The sequence below is a fragment of the Leuciscus leuciscus genome (assembly GCF_965113295.1).
Source record: "Leuciscus leuciscus genome assembly, chromosome: 12".
NCBI classification, from domain to species: Eukaryota; Metazoa; Chordata; class Actinopteri; order Cypriniformes; family Leuciscidae; genus Leuciscus; species Leuciscus leuciscus.
In genome coordinates this window covers 20,608,292-20,624,516 of record NC_138736.1, presented here as the reverse complement: position 1 = coordinate 20,624,516, position 16,225 = coordinate 20,608,292, and positions in this window count along the sequence as shown.

Genomic DNA, 16,225 nt, shown 5'->3' with positions numbered 1-16,225 from the left:
CCAACAGTCAGATTTACATTACTGCATCCTCTTCAAGCTTTTCAAATGTTCATAAGATGAGATCAATTCACTTAACTCTCTCTCTCTCTCCACAGCGTAGATCCAATCGATAAATCAGTCCAGCAGATTCCCACAGACGAACTCTGATCCAGCAGGCTTCAATGGGCGGCTTTCACCCAAACGAGACTTCAACAGGAGACCTTCACATCCAAACAACTTCCCCGAACAAGCGTGTGCCCAGAACTGCTCCGCAAAACCCAACTGCCCCACGCCCAGAAACTTCTCTGAATGGCCTTTTTATCCTTGACTTGTGAAGCAGGAAGCCTGTGTAAACGGCACTCCTCTCTCTCTCTCGCACCTGCAGTGCATTAGCGCTAATCAGGCCGGGCAATATTCCTGACACACCCGGAACCGGAGTGGGATGTGTCGCACACAAATCGTTCCCTCAGGAAACTCGTGACTCATCAAAGGGTTCCGCTCGCTGAGCGCTTTTGTCACCCGTGACATATATGTAAATGTATATGTATATGTAAATATATATATTACCAAAAAAGGGAATACCGCAGCTATTAATAAAACAAGAGAGAAAGGCTGGCAGGAAATTGCTGATCGTCTCAATGCGTAAGGAGCAACTAATATGAAATGTACATTTTCACTAACATGAAATGTACAAAATGTAGGCTACTATATTTTACTAAAGTGAAATTAAATTTGTTTAAACATAGGTTTAACAAAAGTCTGCTCGGGTAGGCTAAGTCCTATACCACTCTGTTGTGTTGAGGAAGTGAATCGCAGAGGTCTATGGATAGGATAGTTTTAAAAGTGTATTGTTTTTCACTGTGTTGAGGAAGTGCTGTAGTGAATCTTTAAAAGTATTGTTTATAAAATAATAATTGAGCAGAAGTGATAATTCAGATCTGACAAGGAGTAAAGTACAGAATAGTGTGTGTGTGTGTGTGTGTGTGTATGTGTGTGTGTGTGTGTGTGTGTGTGTGTGTGGGATCCTGTGTCTTGCTTGACTGTACCTGGTTAAAAATAGTGACCCCCAACCCTGGTCACTTGAAAGTAGGGTTGCCAACTGTCCCGAATTAGCTGGGACGTCCCATATTTTAGGTTTAATTTATTTGTCCCATACGGGACCTCCCTTGTCCCGATTAAATAGACTGCTACGCTGATCTAACCACTGACTGATACAACAGCAACACGACACTTGAGAATGATCACGACACCGCATCATCCAATCACAACCCACACTCACGTGCATCAGACCATACGGATAACAAACTCTAAATTGAGAATTAATTATTCTTTTGGGACAAATTATTGTTTGATTTGCGAACAGAATCCTCTGCTGCCTGGTCGCTCCCGGTTTGATCTGGAGATTCCGGACTCAATTCCGGGATTCGCTAACGGCAAATCCCTTTCACTGTCCGGCCGGGTTTTGATTTCGGCAAATCAGTTTTGGTGAATTCAAACAACGTGATTATTGTTCATGAGTCCAACATCCAGCTACGCAAGAAAACATGAAATCTTCCTGAGGGAAAAGTATGCCATTACTTTCTCAAATTGTCAATTAAAAACAACACTACGTTTAAATATCTGATAAACGGAAGTGTGAGGCAAGCTCATTATCATAAGAACCAATCACAACCATTCAACGGCTCTGGAACCAATCGGGATTAGTCACGTGTGTTATGCTATTGTTTGAATTTAAACAAGTACAAACTTTTTTAAACATCTTTGGAAAATTTATCTATGATGCATTTCAAATAATATGATGTTGAAATCCTTGTGGGAATTTCAGTAGTACAAACATATCATGTTATGGACAACAGCCTTTTAAGTAGCCTTTTACAAGTATCCTACAAACAAGTAAAAGTGAACAACGTTACAGTTTTTTTTCAATTGCTAACAAGCATTGTTCAATACTGAAACCACATTTTCAAAACTATTCACTGTCAGTGACACACAAGTGTATAAAGACCAAACTGTGAATATGTTTTCAATATTTTGTGAAGTGCATTCAATCACCACATTTCTCAAAATCCACAAACAGTTTTGTCATTCATACTCCACAAACTGCAAAAAAAACCGATATATTTGCAGGATATTTTTCATATGCTAACACACTGCTTTCAAAACTGATGAAACACACATTCAAATCAGAATGATGGCAAATTTCAAGCATTTCTGCAGTAATTATTTTTAAATATAGAACATCTTAGCAGAAAATGAAATAATAATCATTTCAAGCTAATTGCAATTTTAGCTCAAAGCCAACCCAAGTGTCCTGCTTTAGTCTCATTACCATGTTTTAGAAAAAGGGGGATAGCTTGGAACTGATTTTGTTTGGAAATATGGATCACAGAAGACAGGTTGGTGGGGAAAGAGGAGTGGTGCAAGGGAGAGTGCGTGGAGGACAAAGGAGAGGAAGACCCAGAACGGTGATATCTGATGAAATAAGGGCCACAATTATTGACCATGTTGTGAACCATGGTCTAACTTTGATAGAGGCCAGTCTAAGGGTGCAACCAAATCTGCACCGCTCAACAGTTGCGTCAATAGTACGAATTTTCCGGCAAAACAACAGGTGAGATGATACATATTACAGTACAGTTCAATACAATATGTCTAAATTTTGAAACCTATTACTAGAGTTGTGCCGATGGACGATATCATGATGGCTGACCGAGCCACCATCGTGATGCCACGCCCCCCACCCTGTCAGACCAGCCCAGTCTCACGACAGTTCGTGAAAGGTCACGTAATTTAATCTATTAATTCGTGTACACCAGTGGTTGGGAACCTATGGCTCGCGAGCCATACCTGGCTCTTTAGCAAAAATCATGTGGCTCACAAGGTCTCTCACCCTTTACCAACAAACGATAAAAAATTAAGACGCATCAACAGAGATCGGCTCTCTGCAGAAAAAGCAGCCAATTACAATTCCCTTGTTGTACAGCCTACCTAAGTTACAGTTTTTCTCAATTGCTTAAACACTATAACCAGGCTTTTGAACTAAAATTTCAAAACCATAATGCCATTTATCAAAAACCACACCCATTTCCCTAAACTATAAACACTATTCCCTGTTTTGACACATGAGTCAGATTTGTTGAACTGTCACTGCAAAACTCTACATACAAATCCCTTAATTTCTCATTGCCTAGACCATGTTGTCATTTAGAAAGCACTAGCATTCAATATTGTTCACTCAAGTCAGCACAGCTTCAGCTCAGTTAGCACACAGTTACCCAAGTGGAAACACTAAGAGTCAAAATTTAACACACATCAATCAGATCCTTCAATAGATAGATAAAAGGGCCCAAATCAGTTTATTGAGTTTTGGAACAATGGATCCAGAAAGACATGAAGGAAGAGATCGAGGAGGGATAAGAAGGAGGAGGAGGAAGGGCAAGGGCAAGAAGACAAGCAGTCTCAGATGAAATTCAAGCCACTCTAGTTGCCCATGTCTTTGTCAATGTTATGACTATGAGGGAGGCTGGGCTACGAGTAAGGCCAAATTTGAGTCGCTTTACCGTCCCCTCGAGAACCTTCAGGGAGGTGTGGTGGCAAACAAAATTCTATCACTGAATAAGAGACAAACATTGCCAATAGTCTTTGATGAGGTTTATTTTCTTGCAAGAAAAGGCCAGCAGTTGTACAGTGGCTGCAGAGTGTGACAGTGAAGGGAGGGTATCCTTTCTCCTTTATAGTCTTGACTCCCAGAATGTTATCTTTCTAGGCCAATGATGGTATTTCAACCATATGTGGAACATTCTTAGACTTGTTCATCATATTGTACCCTTGAGTGGAGGCCCTCCTGTCACGTACCAACATTCTTTATCATTCCAATACAATTCCATATAAGAATAAGGTTTGTGTGTGCTCTTTTACTGTCATATGATGGTCACACACATCTTACAGTTTTTTCCAACTGCTTACACACAAAATCTTTTCATGTCACACGATTTTTGAAACCTCTCACTCAAAGTGAAAAACTACATACCAAATCTCCAAAACCATAAGCTATTTCTCAGCCTTTGACTCAGTTTTCAATTGCATTAAACACTTTTTTCAAAACACTACACACAATTCTCTACCTAAAACACAAAAATCTATCAGGAAGTGACTTGCTTTCCTTTTCCAAACACAACCAATCAAAATGCTACACTTATTCACCAGGTCACACAGACACACTCCTCACATGTGCAAACACTAATTGCTTAACTGATCACTAACCAATCACTGCTTTACAGTAATAGGTCAAAGGTCAGATGATCTGTTTTGAACAATGGATTCCTGGGAATCAAAAAAAATCTGAGGAAAGAGTAAAACCTTTTCACAATATATATATATATATATATATATATATATATATATATATATATATATATATATATATATATTGTGTGTGTGTTGTACTGTGTAGTACATGAATTAATAAAAATGTGCCAATGTATCCATTGGTTGTGTCTTTTGTGTTCATCATGTGAAAAGGTTTGTGAGGGGGGGGAACCACAAGCAACATAACTTACCAGTTTTGGAAATGTTGTTTTGAATTTGAGGGCAAAGTTTGGTTTTTCAGCAAGAGTGAATGATTTTGAGTGTAGAGCTTCATTTTGACCTGCAAATAGGATTTTTGGGGAACTGGGTGAGACGTTATGGATTTGTGTTTACTGTTTTGAGAATACGAGGCTTAGTTTCAAGAAACGTATTTATGCAATCGAGAAAAACTGTAATGAAAAGTTTATGATAATAATAATAATCAAGCATAGCGTTAGTTCTGGCAGGTCACGTTAGTCAAGCTCGCATCAGCTGACCCTCAGCTGATCCACATCTACCTATAGTAATACGACACCTATTACCATATACATATATAAGCTCCTTCAGTATTATCAGCAGCAGCTATCGCGTTTCTCAGGAGCTAATTACCCTCCTCCATCCCCAGCTCCTCCTCTCGCCCTGTCAGGATTTGACATTCTGATTTCCCTTGAATCAGAATAATTATCGAATAATGTTGTACTTTAAAATCTTGAATTAAATATATTTGCAAATTTTCATGTTGGTTCTGTTCTGTTTACCCCAAGGGGGATTATTGCTGCTCTCCCTGCTCTTATCCATGCTAGGCTGCATGGATGCGCAGGGAGTTCTCGCCCAGAACGGAACCATACCGCCAATCCAAACTGTATGCTAATTGTCAATCATATTTGACGGTAGTGGTCCTGACAGAATTCAAGTTGTACCGTCAAAAGTGCGTGTTCAGTGCTGTTCGCGAGTGTCATGAGTCACCACAGCAATCAATAAACCGCTTACGTTTCTGTGGTAACCTACAGCTCATGCACTGGGATTCAAGCAGCTGCAGCTTGTTTACAGTTTTTCTCGATTGTTTACACACATTTTCTGGTACTTGAGACACAATGACCACAACATGTAACTCATTCACCAACCCCCTGAACCAATTCTGCTAAACTACAAGCACAATTCCTGCTTTACACTCAAATTGCAGTTCTAAAACACACTTTTTTCAAAACACTACACACAATTCTCTGCTTTTGGCACAATTTTCATGCAGAAAATCTCTTGTTTTCACAAGGAACACACTGCCATTCAAATATGCACACTGACTCATCACATGGGCAAACACCCGTCACACAGTTTTACAATTAGCAATCAGAGCTTTAGCATAAAAGGGCAACAGGTGAGCCCTTTCTAGGTGGTGCAATGGATGCCAACATTGGATTTAAAAAAAATTTTTTTTTACTGTAACTGTATACAGTAAATTCTTCTGTTGTTTTGAATGTAGACCACTGTATGTACAACGTTGTGCTGGTTGGGATGTACATTGTTTTTGTGGGAAAAATAAAATATATGTGTTACCATGTATTTGTGTGTTCTGAGTATAAAAACAATATTCTCAAATATTTTACAACACACTTATGTATGTACTGTCTGTAGTAAGTGTAACACTGAACAAAAAAAGGCCTAAGTCATTATGATGAATGGAGAAGAAGTGTTTTCCATTCATCATAGTGTTTTACATTGAGCACATCAGTGTTCAACTGGTTCTTATAAATGTCTATTCAGTTGATGTTTTGTGTGTGTCATTTGAAAACAAAATACCATTTTGAGAAGAAATAACATTGTTTTGAATGTAAAGTTTTATTTTGCAGGATAATTGAGGGGTTTTGCCCATTGTGTGTTTTTTTTTTGGGATTTGTGTGTAGAGTTCTGAGAATATGAGGCATGCTTTCAGAAAATGTGTGTAAACAATCGAGAAAAACTGTAAGGTAATGGCGAAAATCATTTTAGAACAGCAGCGAAAATGTAAAAGTAGGCTTATATAAAATTTAAAGGAGTCATGAACTGGATTGTTTTATTATTTTATAATGTTGCCTGGGGTGCCCTTATAATGTTAGTATGATTTTTTCATCAAAAATTGTCATAATCTATAAATAAAAGCCATTTTTCCAAGCCTGATTTCAGCCTCAGATTTGAACGCTCTGTTTTAAGGGGCGTGTCTGCTGTGAGACTGCAGTGCAAACGCCCACTGCTGTGATTGGCTGACATGCTTGCATATGAAATAGCTAGTATTACATTGTAGATTTAAAAATCTTGTTTTCCCCTGTTGTTTGATTTCATGGAAACAGACACCAGTGATTTTGCCAAGAGATCTCTTATTTATTTTATATAAGACATAGGAAGAAGAGACAATGGATAAAACGAAGGTCTTGATTCAGCAGCCTTTCCATCTCTTCCTAATTTTCGAACAGAAGGGCTTGGTTTTTATACCATTAGCATCTCTCTGCCATAGACAAAGACTATCAGTTATTGTATATGTTGACCAGAAAACTGCATTATCAGAAAAACACATGATGTGAGACACATGATTATAATGTGACTAAAACAGTACATCACCAGAGAAACATGTGGTTTCCATTAACATATGAATGTATCTCCTTATACTATGCTCGGTGAAAACACTGCACATACATTTCAGTCTAACTTCAACACGCACTCACCCAAAGTCTCTTCTCCATGATTCACAAAACACAATGATTACAAATGATTATAAATGTATATAAAAATTATAACACAGATACATAATACTACTGATTATGAATATTAATAAAGAGTAATAATAATACTAAAAACATTAAATGATGAAATTTGAGTCTTCAGTCCCTCCACTGGAACTACGGCCGTCAGTTCCACCATCATTCCCAGGTGGCCAACCTATAGAAGTGATAGTGAGGAGGAAAAGCAGACCAAGAAATAGAATAGAAGACAGAAGAATAGAAACAGAAAAGAAGAAAAACAAAACAAAACAAAGAACAAAATAACAAAGAACCCCAACCCATGTTATGTCCCCGCATACTATGTGTCATTTAACATCTATGTGTATGTATTTAAAAATGAACCCCAATCATCTAAGGAAAGAAAAAGTAATAAGTCTTCTGCCAGTGCCTCGACTCGTTAATTACTTAACTCCTCAAGTTCCTGGCCAAAACAACAAACTAAAATAAACGTTGATGTTAAAGGATTCTATCCCTTGGGGTTGAAAATCAGTAAGCGGGTGTTCATTGTTTGTGAGGTTGTGTTTTGTATGTAGTGTAGAATGTGTAAAATCTTCTATTTCACACCAATTTTCCCATTCTTGGTTTTATCAATATGTCTCGTATTGAGAATAACTTACAACCATCTCTAATCAATGTCAATGAACTTGATTCCTGAAATGGAAGCAGAGAAATAATTAAACATCACTTCTTTATTCCCAATCTTTGAAGCTAATGGATGAACAGTGCTCAATATCAGGCCATAAGCCGTCATTATCATTTTGTTCTTTCACTAAGCAAGGTTTAACTTGTGACCAATGATACCATCTGTCTGTTCCTACCCCCTTCCCTTTAAGGCAAACACTTGTATCGGTTGTTAAGAGTATCTCATATGGTCCCTCCCATCTAGGTTCTAAACCTTTCCTAGCAATACGTTTGACCATAACAAAACTGCCTAACTCAGGAATGTGTGGAATGTCAGTAGTGGTATGTTTTTCATCCCATTGCTGTTGAGCTTCTCGCACTTTCTTATTATTGTCTTTGGTAGCTTTGTCCAGCATTGTGAGATAGCGTCGTAACTTCTCTTGGAACAAAGTAGAATCTCCTCCTGTTCCCGCAGGGTTGCTCTCAAGTTCCACAGAATAGCAGGTAATAACTTATGCCAACCTTGGCCAGTTTGCAGAATGGCTTTGGTAAGAGCGGTTTTCAATGATCTGTTCATTCGTTCTACCATACCAGAACTTTCCGGCCTGTAAGGAATGTGAAATTTCTGTTTGATCCCCATCAATTTCATTGCTTCCTTCATCAGTTTTCCAGTGAAGTGAGTTCCATTGTCAGAATCAATTTCATATGGAAGACCCCAGCGAGGAAAGGCTTCTTCCACCATTACTCGTGCTGCCGCTTCAGCAGTGCAAGTTCTTGTAGGGAATGCTTCCACCCACCTAGTAAATCTGTCCATGATTACTAGAATGTATTGGTACCCTCCACTGGGTGATAAAGGTCCTGTGAAATCAATTTGGAGGTGTGTCCATGGACCTGTTGGTCTGGGTGCATGTGACATTCGCACCTTTACAGATTTTCCCACATTTGCTTTCATGCAAATTAAGCATCTTCTACAGTAATCATCAATGTCTCTCATCATTCGTGGCCACCACCACGTCTCACTGATTTGAGCTTTCATTGCTTTTGCTCCAGCATGCACTTTCCCATGATACAGCTGCATTAGTTCTCTTCTTGTTCCAATAGGCATCACCACTTGTCCTGTTGGAATTCTCCAGATACCTTGATCATCCTCTTTCGCTCCCGCTTTTATCCATTGTTCTTTCTCTTCATCTGTCTCCAATTGATATGACAGAAGATGGCGCTCAGGATTATCTTTGCTATTTTCCTGTACCATGGTAACAGGAGTAAGAGGTAGTAAAGCTGCTTCTCTAGCTGCTGCATCTGCTGCCACGTTTCCTTGACTTTCTTTGGACTTGTCAGATTGATGTGATTTTACTTTAATCACGGCTGCTTCTCTGGGTAAGTGACATGCTGCAATCAAGCGACGAATTATGGAAGCGTGTTGTATTTCGCTCCCACTGCTAGTAATAAGTCCACGTCTTTTCCACAGAGCAAGATAGTCATGGACCACGCCAAAAGCATAACGACTATCTGTGTAGATGTTGACTCGATCTCCTTACGATAGTTCAAAAGCTTCTGTAAGTGCCGTGAGCTCAGCTACTTGTGCTGAAAATTGCCCAGGAAGAGCTCCTTTCTTCACAACAGTTCCATCAGCTTCCACTACAGCCCATCCAGTATGTCGTTTTCCATCAACGTAATAACTGGATCCATCAACCCATAACTCCTTATCTGGATTTTCAAGAGGGATTGGATTAACAGGACCATGGCTTTCCTCTTCTACTTGTTTTTCACATTCATGTGGTGTTCCATTTTCAGTTATCTTTTCTTTTCTTTTTTCTTTTAGTTTAACTCAGATACATTTTTATTTTCCTCTTTCTTTTTTTTCTTTAAGCTTACTCGGATCAGTATCCTCAAATATTTGAACAGCTTTACGGTCAAAGTCAAGATGCACGCGATCCTAGCTAGTTTTATACTTGTATTACTAAACAGCGTGTTAATGTTTTAGAGTTTATTCTGCTATCGTTTTAAACAGACTCGCCACACTTAACCGCTCATGTCAATCAAGTATTGCTTGTGTTTCACCTCCTCGCCTCCTTCTGAGTACGAATCTTCCGTGTTGGATATATTTTAGGGATTACTCTGCCTTCGTTTTTACAGTCCCGCCATATCCCCAAACACCAAACAGTGACAACCAAGCAAATTTCTAGCTTAACCGTCTTACAGCTAATTCTCCCAAATTTCTGACTAGATGGTCTTTTTTCTAAAAAAGATCCATCTCAATCCCAGCATATCAAATAATTTTAGAGGTTTACTTTTCAGAGAAACTTAAATAAGCCAAATTAAATTGAATTATTTTTACTTTTTTTTATTTTATTACTATGTCTTATATTCATTGGCAAAATACTGGTACATGAAATCACACAGTTCTTTTAAGCAGTTTCAGTCACTGTCTCTAATCATCAGGCAGATAAGAATAAAAAAAGTCTTACCTGCAAGCAATGATTGAGACAATGGATATGCAAATCCTGTTCTGTGACGCCAAATTGTAGATTTAAAAATCTTGTTTTCCCCTGTTGTTTGATTTCATGGAAACAGACACCAGTGATTTTGCCAAGAGATCTCTTATTTATTTTATATAAGACATAGGAAGAAGAGACAATGGATAAAACGAAGGTCTTGATTCAGCAGCCTTTCCATCTCTTCCTAATTTTCGAACAGAAGGGCTTGGTTTTTATACCATTAGCATCTCTCTGCCATAGACAAAGACTATCAGTTATTGTATATGTTGACCAGAAAACTGCATTATCAGAAAAACACATGATGTGAGACACATGATTATAATGTGACTAAAACAGTACATCACCAGAGAAACATGTGGTTTCCATTAACATATGAATGTATCTCCTTATACTATGCTCGGTGAAAACACTGCACATACATTTCAGTCTAACTTCAACACGCACTCACCCAAAGTCTCTTCTCCATGATTCACAAAACACAATGATTACAAATGATTATAAATGTATATAAAAATTATAACACAGATACATAATACTACTGATTATGAATATTAATAAAGAGTAATAATAATACTAAAAACATTAAATGATGAAATTTGAGTCTTCAACATGAACTCTCTCGAAAACGTTTACTACGTTTTTACTATTACAGCTATCGAGATTAACAAATCGTGAAAAGTATCGTTTAAAGCATTATATTTAAATCTATTCCATCACATGAAAGGTTGCAGCATGATGAGCACTGACTGAGCAGATGACAGACAGTCTGTTGATCGCGTGAATAAAGATCTTATCATTGCAACGCAATTTTTGTAAAATGTTTAGCACAGACACCTAAGCCAGTGGGAAGGGTTGTAGGAACCGCGTCATTAAAAATGCATCTCCATGTTGATTCTGGCAGTCAACAACAGAGCAACTCACGTGTGCACCACGTTTCTGCATCTTTCACGGTCGAGTGCGTACTTCGAATCGGAATTCCGTAATGGCAGCGCTCGACTGAATATGAGGGGGAGAGGGGCAGGGCGGGCTTCCTGCAGCAAAGGTCTGCGGTGTCCATATATGGTATATCCTGCGCCGACTTGACGTCAAGTCGGCGCAGAAATTAACATCACGTATTTGAGTGCGCGTGCACGTGGGCTGGTTGACGAACCCAGGGGGTAAACAAACGCTTCACTTTTAAATATCGGCTTCCCGGCCAGTGTATAATCGTTAGGCAATCATAACATAATTTTTTTCTCGTGGAAAAGTGAAAATTACAGGTCATGACTCCTTTAATATATCCTTTTATTGAAACGGGAGCTTTGCTGTGTGTGGCAGGATAAGTGATATTGCCCTCCTATTGGCTCTGGTTAAGTGTGACTTTGACAGACCAATGAGGTGGAAGCGGCCACAATATTTAAGGACCCTTATTTTGCTGGGTGTATGGGTCCTTGGGGGTTGGGGTTCTTCCCTTCCTGACAGTTTCATTTCCATTATTGTTTATTCAGAGGTATGTTGATACTTTCTCTGGCTATGCAAAGATGTGAATAGCTCTAGTAATATGCTTTATGGTTTAGTTAGAGCGGTGCTGGCATTATGGCAAGTTTGTGGCGGAGTTCACTCTCAGGTATGTTGGTATTTGCACTAAATTTTGATTGCTTGCGTTTGAGGTATTTATGATGTCATGTTCAGCAGTAACAACACGCTACAGGTGTGTGAACGCTGGTCGGTAGACAAAGAGTAACCATACAGCTTTGCGTTTGGTGGTTCTACCTAAATCGTAAGTACGTCTCTCCCTCGTTTACATTTGGGGTTTGGTGCATTTAGTTGACTTGTGCCTTTTTGTTGAAGGTAAATGGGGAATGGACCATCATTATCTCTAAGCCGTAACTGAAGACGCTACATGTGACCGCTATATGTGACGCCGCTGCTGTTTTGCTTCAATACTTTGCTTGTATTAGCTTTGTTTGTTTTGCTTTTGGCAATATTTTTTGTTTTGTTTTGCTTTAATATCTTGCTTGTATTAATTTTGTTTGTTTTGCTTTTGGCTATATTGTCGCCCAAAGTTTGGTTACTGTTTTCTTGTAGTACCACTACTATGCAGTAGGGGGCTCTATGTGTCATGCTCCATATAGCCATGTGGGAGAAGTCAGGTTATGGTGTGGAAAGGGAAGCATGGTTCTTCTCTCTTAGTTCACCCAAGCTGTTTAGAGTTCAGGTTGAGAAACTAATGTTATCAGTTCTATTACTTTTGCTACTCATCAATGACAGTATTGCTTTTGTGTGAATCTTTGGGGTTTATATTATTGTATATTGAGTGTTTGCTGGGTGGTGTCTGTGCAAATATACTCGTATGGGTCGTCTGATATAAACTGAAAGCATTTCTATTGGTGTGTTGAGGTTTATCTTTGAACTGTTTACACTCTTTATATTCTTAAAACCAGTTTGGTCTGTGAGTCCCTCCCTCAAAATTATCTTGTAGCGTGTCTCACTAGGAGTGGATACGGAGATGGTTACTAATATATATATCGTCGCTGTCGGGCGGAATCCTCGTATCTCCAAAACCATTATTTTTCAGGAAATGAAAAAAACTGCATATTTTTTTAGTTATTAAACATTGTATCGTTAAAGTTGGTATTATACCTTATATTGCTATCATATACTTGTATACCAACATTAACACAACATTTCCCTAAAATCATGTTTAATCGGAGATACGAGATTTATGACTTGGGAGCGGGGAGATACGAGGTTACGCTGTCATTGATTAGAATGGAACAGACACAGACGGCGCTGCTGCCATCAGTGTTTATCACAGTCTGCGGTCGCGTTCAGCCTTTTGATAAGAGATAAGGCTTTAAGAGCTATTCAAATCTAATGATTGTGGTTACATACATCTTCCTAAACTCCATTTTAAACGTTTAAGAGATATGAGTGATGCAATACCAAAATATTAGGCTGTCTAAAATAGGCGGAAATTAATCTGCACGCAAACAAAATCGGCGGTCGCGTTGAGCCTTTTGACAAGAGAAAAGGCTTCAATAGTTAACCAAAGCTAACGACCGTGGTTACATACATCTTCCTAAACTCCATTTTAAAGGTTTAAGAGCTATAAGTGAAGCAGAACAAAAAATGATGAGCTGACTAACAATGTCTAGGTGGAAATTTGCCTAATCTGCACGCAAACTTACCTCCGTGGCTCACGGGCTTCCTTCTGCACCGAAGCATTACAGCTATCGATTTTTAACAAAACAAGCCTACTCAAATGTATCTAACCTAACTATTTTCACTCGTTATTGTCTAAAAAACATGCAAAAATAGGCTTAACTTACTGGCACCAGTAGACAGACCCTTTTTCTCCCATAAATAAAACCTGCTACTTGGGGTATTTTACATGCACAGTGCCAACTTCGAGTCAGTAAAATAATAATAAAAACAATAATTTAAAGCTGGTATCCAAAACATTTAATTCAATTCAAGTATTATATTAGATACATTTTAAAACTTCAATGCACAAGTATAATAAGCCTAATAATAAACCTAGTAATACGTAGACATTTAAAATACATCAATAACTGATATCATAGTTTAACACAGATAAAATCAGAGTTAAGGCTTGCTTTACGTGTTGCTCGACGAGGGTTTCTTAATCGTTGCGAGTTTCAATCCTGAGGAGACAAAATGCCGCGAGGCTCCCGCCGCGGAGTGAAGAAGAGGTGGAGTTACGAGGATTCTCAGACAGTTGAAGTGTCCAATGGAGTTACGAAATTTGCTCTCAAGCTATTTTCAACACTTTAGATTGGTTAATAATTTGTAAAAATAACAAAACCACGTGGGGACTGACCAATAGCATCGATTTGTGAAAAAATATGAAATTGACCAAATTTGGACATACAAAGGGAACTCGCGTTGCGTCGAAATTGACGCTATGGGGAACGCTTTGCGTGATGACGTCTTGAAGCACATGTAAAATCAGTCCAATGGTGTGGCGGAACGTCAGAGGCGGGTGACGTCACGTACCAGGAAGCTATAAAAGCCAGCCCGAAACAGAAAACGAAAGCTTTCTGAGTCTTCAGTTGCGCTCTGTGTGAAATCTGTCCCTGTTATTTGGTGTTGTCTGTCTATATTATATTATTATATTTATATATTCAGTATGGCGATTAAGCAGCAGCAGTTTAGAGTGTGTGTTCACCCCTGCCCGCGTTATTTAACGAGTGGGGACACTCACACTCTTTGTGTTGTCTGTTTGGGTGAAGAGCATGCCCAGTCAGCACTCGAGGGTGCTGGCTGTGAGCATTGCGATGCGCTTCCTATGCGTACGCTCAGATCCCGCCTGGCTTTATTTAACCAGGATCGCGTTCCCCAGGGCTCTGGTCCCGCCGCTGCCGAGGCACGGCGTCGATCACAGACCTGGGGTTCGCAAATGGATCTATCAGTGGATGTTGAGACGGGCTCTGCCTTATCTCAGCCTCTTTCTGATAGATCCAGTGCCTCTCATCGGGGTGTGGAAGCACGCGTTGCGGTTTCTTCCCCCCCGATGGAGGCACCAATACTGCAATTGTCCAGCTCTGAGGAGTTGGACGTTGTTAGTATTGACGCTGAGTCTGAGGATTCGCCACCTCAGTCTCATGCGTTTGAAGAATTGCTCGATGTTGTTACGAGAGCTGTCGAGCGATTATCTGTTGAGTGGCCAGAGGATCGGCAGGGCGCTCGTTCGAAAAGCAAACTCGACGAGCGTTTCCTGCCATCTCGTGCACAGCCTCAGCGCAGAAGCCTTCCGTTTTTCCCCGATCTCCACACCGAGGTGTGGAGATCGTGGGGGAAACCAGTGTCATATAGAGTGTATACTGCACAAACATCACACTATTCTTCCATTCACAATTATAAAGTGCATGGTTATGGGGAGATGCCGAGGGTGGAAGAGACGCTCGCGAGCTATCTCTCTCCAGCAACGGCATCTTCTCTGAAGCTCCTGCACTACCATCCAAGCCAGTAAAATTCACATCTTCCCTGGTTCATAAGGCTTATGCCGCCGCTGGCCAAGCTGCAGCGTGTTTACACACAATGTCACTAATGCAAGCGTACCAGGCTGAATTATTGGGTGATTCTGAAGAGGGCGGGGGTATTGGTTCCGAAACTGTGTCTGAATTGCGTAGAGCCACAGATTTGTCTCTCAGGGCCACCAAGGAGACTGCTAAATCCATCGGCCGTTCTATGGCAGCCCTGGTGGCCACTGAGAGGCATCTGTGGCTCAATTTAAGTGATATAAAGGACAAAGAGAAACATGTTCTTTTAGATGCACCGGTTTCCACTGAAGGTTTATTTGGAGATGCAGTTAATAGTGCTGTAGCTAAAGCTCAAGAAGCTTCAAAACAGGCAGCTGCACTTCAGAAACTTCTCCCCCGCCGTTCTTTCATTGAGGCTGCTGAGCGGGAGCAGCCTCACTCATCTAAAAAGAGCGCTGAGCACCGTGCCACTCAGAAACAGAGCGTTTCCTCCCGTGCTCCCCCACAAAAATCTCGGGGACACGGAGGGCGCTCTCAAACCCAGCAGTCTTCGAGGGGTAAAACGGATCTGCGGACCGTTATTACCGCCAAGAAGGCTGATGGGAAAAAGTCCTGATGTCTGAGGGCTCAGGACAAATGAGGGTAGTCCCCCCCGAAGTAGAGCAGCCAACACCTCTTTTTACGGTGCCCGTCTCTCTTCGGTGCCCTCAGGGGACCGGTCTGCCAACCCTGCCGCCTCCGGTGTTTCAGGGCGCAGCGGTCTCCGGCGAGCACATATCTCAAGGACCACCCGGAAACGTAGTGGCCTCGGGATGCCCGCCCCCTCTGAGGAGGGTGTTAGAGCAGTCTGTTCAGTCGTTCCCTGCCGGTGCGCCGTTACAGGGCGACGAACCGACTACTCAACAGCAGGAGAAAAATACGGTGCCGTCTCTCTTCGGTGCCCTCAGGGGACCGGTCTGCCAACCCTGCCGCCTCCGGTGTTTCAGGGCGCAGCGGTCTCCGGCGAGCACATATCTCAAGGACCACCCAGAAAACGTAGTGG